This window comes from Papaver somniferum, chromosome 7 (genome assembly GCF_003573695.1).
Source record: "Papaver somniferum cultivar HN1 chromosome 7, ASM357369v1, whole genome shotgun sequence".
Classification (NCBI taxonomy): Eukaryota; Viridiplantae; Streptophyta; class Magnoliopsida; order Ranunculales; family Papaveraceae; genus Papaver; species Papaver somniferum.
This window is the reverse complement of record NC_039364.1, coordinates 170,934,519-170,942,602: the sequence shown is the minus strand read 5'-3', so window position 1 is coordinate 170,942,602 and position 8,084 is coordinate 170,934,519. Positions and strand designations below refer to the sequence as shown.

The following is an 8,084-nucleotide window of genomic DNA, read 5'->3' as shown; positions in this document are numbered from 1 at the left end:
AACTACAACTATATGTTACATTTGGTATAAAATATTTTTGCCTCTACCCTAATGGGGTAAAAAAACTAGTAACCTTTAGAATGTGATAGTAAGGTCAGTTTAGTCTGATTCACAAGTCACACCAGTATATTGAATCGGTTCTGGTTAGTGAATTGACTACAACTACTGGTCTCCTTAAATCACAATTTGCTTTCCCTTTAACAAAGAAATATAAAAAGTCCTCCCTCTCCGCTATATTTGATGAATTCTGTTAAGCCGTTAGTGTTGCTGCACAACAGCTCCTCCGCCTACGCCACCTCCAAGGTTGTCAACAGTTTCACCAGCGCCAAATGAAAATCATATGGGGTGAAAATATCGTACCCCAAAACTCAAAAGAGCGCGCCTACTAATTTAAAAATACAAGTCTCTCTCTTTTCAAAATATTAAAATCGTAGCCATCCATTACCTCCACGACAATCAACGATACACAGTGGTTAGAGTCTCGATCCGGTTGTGACAGAAAGAACCAATCAAATTCAAACGATATCTTTAATTTCAATAAACAACCCTCTCTCTTTTTTAAGTATGAAAATCGCAGCCATCCATTACGTTTACTATAATCAACGATTCACAGTTGTCACATCTCGATCCGGTTGAAACAAAAATAACCAATCAAATTCAACCAACATCTTATATAAATAACTCAACCCTCTATTCATTTCTCAACAACGTCTTTATTCTCTTTCTATTCCCAAGAAGAAAAACTCCGTTTCACATTTCCTTCAAACTTTTGCTTCAATGGCACCCAAAGCAGAGAAGAAACCAGCAGAGAAAAAACCCGCAGAGAAGAAACCAGCAGAAGAGAAGAAGGCAGAGAGCACCAGCAGAGAAGAAACCCAGAGCTGAGAAGAAATTACCAAGCAAAGATGCTTCTTCAGCAGATAAGAAGAAAAAGAGATCTAAGAAATCAGTAGAAACTTACAAGATCTACATCTTTAAGGTTCTGAAACAAGTTCATCCTGATATTGGTATTTCAAGCAAAGCTATGGGTATCATGAACAGTTTCATTAATGATATATTTGAGAAACTTGCTGCTGAATCATCCAGATTAGCTAGGTACAACAAGAAACCAACTATCACTTCTCGAGAGATCCAGACTGCTGTTCGTCTTGTTCTTCCTGGTGAATTAGCCAAGCATGCTGTTTCTGGGGGTACCAAAGTTGTCACCAAGTTTACTAGTTCTTAAAGTTTAGGGTTTTTACTTTTTGTTCTTTCATTTTGCGGGTGGGTTCAGGTACTATGCTAGTAAGGTCTCGACTGTGTATCTACTGTAATGAAGTTTAAATGATGAATGAATCTAGTATTTTTAACTAAGGTGAAATCTATGCCTTACTTTGATGAATCCTGAATTTGGTTTTGTTTAAGTTTGATTTTTGTTAATTTTAATTTTGGGTTTGAAATTGAATCAGGAATGAAAGCCTTTCTTTCTTCAGAAGAAATTAGGGTTTACACTTGCATTCTCGTTTATGCTTTGTGTTAGTTGCTTATGAAATAAGGATTTCAGATTATCCTTTTCATGCTCTTGTGGTGTTTGTTTATGAAGTAGTTATACAAATAATGAACCTCATTGTATAGCCTATTCTGCTGAGGAATGATCCAGGGCTTCCCATATGGTAATCTCTGATCCTTTTGTAGCTTAGAAACTCTTTAAATTCAACTTCATAATATAATACTTAGCACAGTTGTTGGGTCTTGGAGCAGTGATTTGAGTTCAGGTGGCAGCTGGGAATTGTTTAAACTTCCCCCACTCTCATTTACTTTAATGTTACGATCTTTACAAGGAATTTTCTTTGGTTTGCTTACTGACTGTTAATTTAGATTGAAAACGAAACCGTTTGATATTATTCTAAGTGAAGCGACTCAAGGAGACAGTGTCCAGTTCTGTTGAACACCTTTTTGTCTGTCTGACTAGTGACCATTAGGTAGCACTCCATCACCATCTCTACAAAAGTGCAGCTTGTAGATTTGAAGTTTTCCATCCGCAGTTTATACCTGTATGATCTTCACCACTCAAGTTGAAGTTACTTGGTGTTCTATTTGCTGTATTTGCTATCAATCATTTGTCATTTTTCTGATATCATTTATTAATTCCAGGACTCGAAACTTTTTTATACTGCAACGATTTTATTCTTTGTTTCACCATATATATATGTATGCCACAATGAAGTTGAATTCTATGCATGATCATGTTTGTTCATCGTGGCTTGTGCAAATTGTTGAGATTATTAGTCCCACATGGTTGAGTTATCTAAGATCCTGCGGTTTATAATCTCTTAGGGCCTCTCCACTCATTGCCAATTGGTTTTGAGTTGGATGCCCGTATTCTAACATGGTATCAGAGCAAAGCCCCAGACTCAGACCTGCGTACGCCGGGTGTAGGCCGAGTAACTGGCCGAAGTGTTTAACCGATTTTGTCACTTGTACACCCGGGGTGTAGGCCAGTGGGCGTGTGAAAGGACAATAATCCCACATCGCTATAATCCACTTAATTAACTTAATATATAATATGGAAGGGCCGCTCCACTCATAGCCAATTAACAATGATTTGGATGCCCACTGACTTTAACATGGTATCAGAGCTAAGCCCCAGCCCCAGACCCAGACCTGCGTATGCCGGGTGTAGACCGAGTTACTGGCCGAAGTGTTTAACCGATTTTGTCACTTGTACACTCGGGGTGTAGGCCAGTGCCGATACTGGCCGAGGTGTTACCCCCTAATTTAGTCACTCACCTGTGTACACCTGTTACCGATGGACTGGTGACTCGTATGTAGGTCCACGTGTGAGGCCCTGTGACTGGCCTTACACGTGAGGGGGAGTGTGAAAGGAAAATAATCCCACATCGCTATAATCCGCTTAATTAACTTAATATATAATATGGAAGGGCCTCTCCACTCATAGCCAATTGGTTTTGAGTTGGATGTCCGTATTCTAACATGGTATCAGAGCAGGCTATTTGCGACGAGTCGTTGACCGCGCCTTTACTCCGCGTCACCCGATTTTATTGTACACATGTTAGACCCAACGAGGCTACACGTGAGGGGGCGTGTTGAGATTATTAGTCCCACATGGTTGGATTATCTAAGATCCTACGTTTATGATCTCTTAGGGTCTCTCCACTCATTGTCAATTGATTTTGAGTTGGATGCCCGTATTCTAACACAAATCACTATCTAGGGAAGGATATGATATGTTAAGCATCAGGCATATTATTTTTCAGTTTAGATGTGTTACTATTTTCCTTTTTCAATTTTGTGAATTCTGCAGTTTTCCCTGCTTGTATTGCCTGTATAAGAGGGAACTGTTTCGAGTATATCTGGCACGTGCAAGGAAAATTTTTCTGGAGTTCCATTGAATAAAGTAAAAAGAACTTGGAGATTTGCTAGAAGCCAGTGCAAGGTGGTCAAGATATTTCTGTATTCCTTCTAATTTATCATAGTTTTCTAATAAACATCATTTCCTTTGCTTAATTTGCTTAGCTCCTTCGCAAATTATTTAGTCGTATCCATTCTTTTCTTTTTACTAATAGGTTTGATCATCAGATAGAGTTGTTGAAAGTGCATAAGTTAGCCAAATTTTGAGTTGACATTTACTAGCTTCGAATCACAAATCTTTGTTAGATATTTTCAAATTTTTTTGCCGCTACGCAGAGTTTATGGTGATCGACCTGACCGGTCAGGTCGTGGGGGTCTAGGGGGCAACGCCCCCAAGCAGAGTCCGAGACAGCGTCTCGCGAATTTTTTTTCTGGTTTTACTTTGGAAAACCTAGAAGTTTCCTTTCAAACTTGAACATACTCGTCTCTTCCCATAAGTCACCATTAATGGATTTTGGAAGCGTCTGTTGGTGCTGAAATGACATAACCAACAGACATGAACATCACTATAAGTAGCGAAGACGTTCTCCCATTCTTACAGTCAATTCAACTTGTTTTCTCTCTTTCTAAAGCATCATCAGAAACATCTCTCGTGTGTTCTTGGTTAGGTCAAGGGGTGCAAACCTTGAATCCAATTTCTCTGTTGTAGGGCTTTCATTGTATCCTGAAGGCATTATTTCACATACCTGTTGCAATCGCCAATTGATATTGGGAGGGTAGAAATAATCGTCTAAAAGAAATCTATTCGATCCTTGAAAGTCAGGAGTACAACAATTTCTTTTCTATTTATTTCATCCTCTATTTGAACCCATTTTCCAAGAGTTTTTAGACGATTAGTTTCTGACAATGGAGGGTGAATCTTCAAATTCGAATGTAACTGCTCAATCTCTGCAAGTGATGAACCAAACCCTAACTCGATTGGAACGTTTTTATGGTGATAATTTTACTCTTTGGCAAGAGACTGTGAAGTTTTTCCTGATCACCATCAAGTTGTGGTACATACTTGAAGACGGTTTGGATGTAATTCCCGCTCAAAAAAAGACACTGATGGTTTGAAGGCCAGAAGGAAGAAGCGTCAGGAAGATGATTTTATATGTCGTGGTCATATTTTGAACGCCCTGGGAACCAGTGTTTACAATGACCATCGAAGTATTTCTTCTGCAAAGGAATTATGGACTACGCTTGACAACAAATACAAGATTTCTGAAGCAAGCAACAAGAAATTCCTGATTTGCAACTTCACGGATTTTAAAATGGTTGACAGTAAGTCAATTATTTCCCAGGTCAGTGAACTTTTACTCATTGTTAATCATCTTAAGGATGCTGGAATTGAACTTGTATCTGCCTTTATCGTCGGAGTCACTATTTCTCGTCTTCCTCCTTCTTGGAATGGTTATAAGAAGAAACTTAAGCATGCTGAGACTGACTATGACTTAGAAGGTTTGCAGCGTCATCTTCGTATAGAAGAGGACTCTCGTAAACGAGAAATTAAGGATAGTCAGCAAACTGAGGATCATTCTAAGGTTAATAGTGTAGATTTTTCTAAGACAACAAATGCTTTGAAACCTAATAATGATACTCAATTTAAGAAGCAACATCCCAACAAGAAGAGTAAGAATAAGGGGCCTTGCTTCTTCTGTGATAAACCCGACCATCTTGTTCGTGACTGTCGTCTCAAGAAGAAACAACATGCACAGGAAAAGGAAGCAAATATGGTCGATGACAAACTTGTTATTGTAGTGCAAGTCGCCAATGCCGTTTCTAATAATGAGGGTGGATGGTGGTACGACAGTGGTTCAACTGTCCACATCTGTAAAGATAGACATCTTTATAATACATATGAAGCGGGAATTGGCGAAGGAAACGAAATTACTTCTACAAACAACTATCGGAGCAAAGTAATTGGAAAGGGCACTGTGGAACTTCCGTTTACTTCGGGAAAAACTGTTACTCTTACTAATGTTTTACATGTACCAGATGTTGTGAAAAACCTTCTTTCCGGCGACCTTGTTATAAAGGCCGGATTCAAGACGACCTATGAGTCTAGTAAGTTTATATTGTCCAAAAATGGTGTCTTTGTTGGACAAGGATATGCTTGTAATGGGATGGTTAAGCTTAATTTAATAAATAATGGTTCTTCTTATATTGTTGACTCCGTTGATTTATGGCATGGTAGATTAGGACATGTGAATTATGGTTCCCTTAGAGCAACTGCAGTGGTGCGAGTATAACCAAAGACCAAAGAGGGAAAAAAAGATCAAATTTTGTGTTTAGTATGGTGTGTGACGCTACGGTGGAAAGACTAAATTTGGTCAGACGTACATTATACGTTCGCCTGGTGTGGGGCGTAGACTATACCAACGCCTGATTGGGTAGATCCTAAAAAAAAAAAAAATGAAAGAAGTGGGGCGGAGGTATAAAGCCCGCCCCACTAAAATGGTTTTGAAAACAAATAATGGGGCGGGGGTATAATGCCCGCCCCATACAAAATAATAATAATAAAAAAACGGGGCGTAGACTTTGCGTACGCCCCATGTGGAGCGTAGACTATACCAACGCCTGATGTGGGGCGTGGAATATACGTCCGCCTGATGTGGGACGTGCACTATATGTCCGCCTGGTGGTGGGGCGTGAAGTATACCAACGCTCGACTATATTTGGGTTTATTCTTGGTCCCAGACCAAATTTACTCTGGGTTTTAGTCGTTGATCAAAATTTGATCGATAGTACGTTCCACTGCTCTGTTCAAAAGACCAAATATTTGGGTTTACTCTCCCACTGTGGACGCTCTTAGAAACATGAGAAAATTAGGATTAATTTCTGATTGCAATTTTGATAATATCGCTAAGTGTGAAATCTGTGTGCAAGCAAAAATACATATAATTTCCTTTAAATCTGTAGTTAGAAATTCTTCCTTGCTTGAATTAGTACATAGTGATGTTGGTGATTTAAAAAATCATATGACTCGCGGTGGAAACAAATACTATGTTACTTTTATTGATGATTGCACTAGATATGCTTATACTTACTTGATGAAATCTAAGGATGAAGTCTTTGATATGTTTAAAATATACAAAGCATAAGTAGAAACACAATTGGGACAGAAAATTAAAATTTTACGTTCTGATCGTGGTGGTGAGTATTTTCCTAATGAATTTAAATTTTTTTGTCAAGAGCATGGTTTAATTCATCAATTTACTGCACCTTATACACCTCAACAAAATGGTCTTGCGGAAAGGAAAAATAGAACTTTGGTTGAGATGGTTAATGCTATGCTTATAAGTTCTAATTTGCCTAATTCTTTGTGGGGTGAAGCAATGTTATCTGCATGTTATATTTTGAATGGAGTTCCTTTGAAAAAGAAGGATGTTTCTCCTTATGAATTGTGGTTTAATAGGAAACCTAATTTGAGAAGACTTAAGGTTTGGGGTTGTTTAGCATATGTTAGGAAGCCTGATCCTAAAAGGCCTAAGTTAGGAAATAGGGCGTATAAATGTGCTTTGTAGGTTATTCACTTAACAGTATTACTTACAAATTTTTAATCCTTGACACTTTTGAGATTATAGAATCTGTAGATGTGGAATTTTTTGAGAACTTGAATAGGAATAGTTCCCAAATACAACCCATAGAAAACCCATTGTTACCTAGTCTAGATTCTGTAGAGACTAATAATAATGATGAACATTCTGCTCCTACTCGAAACATAGAAGATACTTCTGAAATTGTAGAGGATATCGAACCTAGAAGATGTAAGAGAGCAAAAAAAGCGACAAGCTTTGGTCCAGATTGGGTACAATATCTTGTAGAAGGTAGTAAGAATGAAATTCTTAGTGTTACTAAATATGTTATGCATATTGATGATGACCCTAAAACTTATGCTGAGGCTATGAGTTCCAGATATGCTGACTTCTGGAAAGAGTCTATCAATGATGACAAGAATTCACTGTTAACCAACGGTACTTGGATATATTGCGATTTACCTCCAGGCGTAAAGCCCATTGGATGTAAATGGATATTCAAAAGAAAGATGAATGCCGATGGTTCCATTGATAAGTTTAAAGCCATATTAGTTGCTAAGGGTTATAAGAAAAAACATGGAATTGATTACTTTGATACATATGCTCCTGTTGCTCGCATCTCATCTATTCGTTGTTTAATAGCACTTTTCTGTTCACAAGTTAATTATTCATCAAATGGATGTCAAAACTGCTTTTCTAAATGGTGATTTAGAAGAAGCGATATATATGGAACAACCTGAAGGTTTCATATTGCCAGGCCAAGAAAAGAAGGTTTGCAAGTTGGTTAAATCTCTTTATGGATTGAAGCAGGATCCCATGCAATGGCATGAGAAGTTTGATAAAGTATCTTTGTCATTTGGTTTTGTTGTGAATGATGCTGACAAATGTATCTATAGTAAGCATGATAGTTCTGGATTTGTAATTCTTTGCTTATATGTTGATGATATGCTTATCTTTGGATCTAACATGTCTGTTGTGGAAGAAACAAAGAAGTTTCTTAGTTCTAACTTTGATATGAAGGATATAGGAGAGGCTGATGTAATCTTGGGAATTAAGATCCTAAGAAAGGGGAATGAGTTTTCCTTAACTCAATCTCATTATATTGAGAAATTTCTCAAGAAGTATGGTCACTTTGATGACAATCCAGCACTTACT

General features: G+C 37.9%; 1 pseudogene; it reads left to right on the top strand.

The window, feature by feature from the left end:
- Positions 1-722: 722 nt before the first annotated feature.
- LOC113293162 lies at positions 723-1,362 on the top strand (annotated as a pseudogene).
- The last annotated feature ends 6,722 nt before the right edge of the window (positions 1,363-8,084 follow it).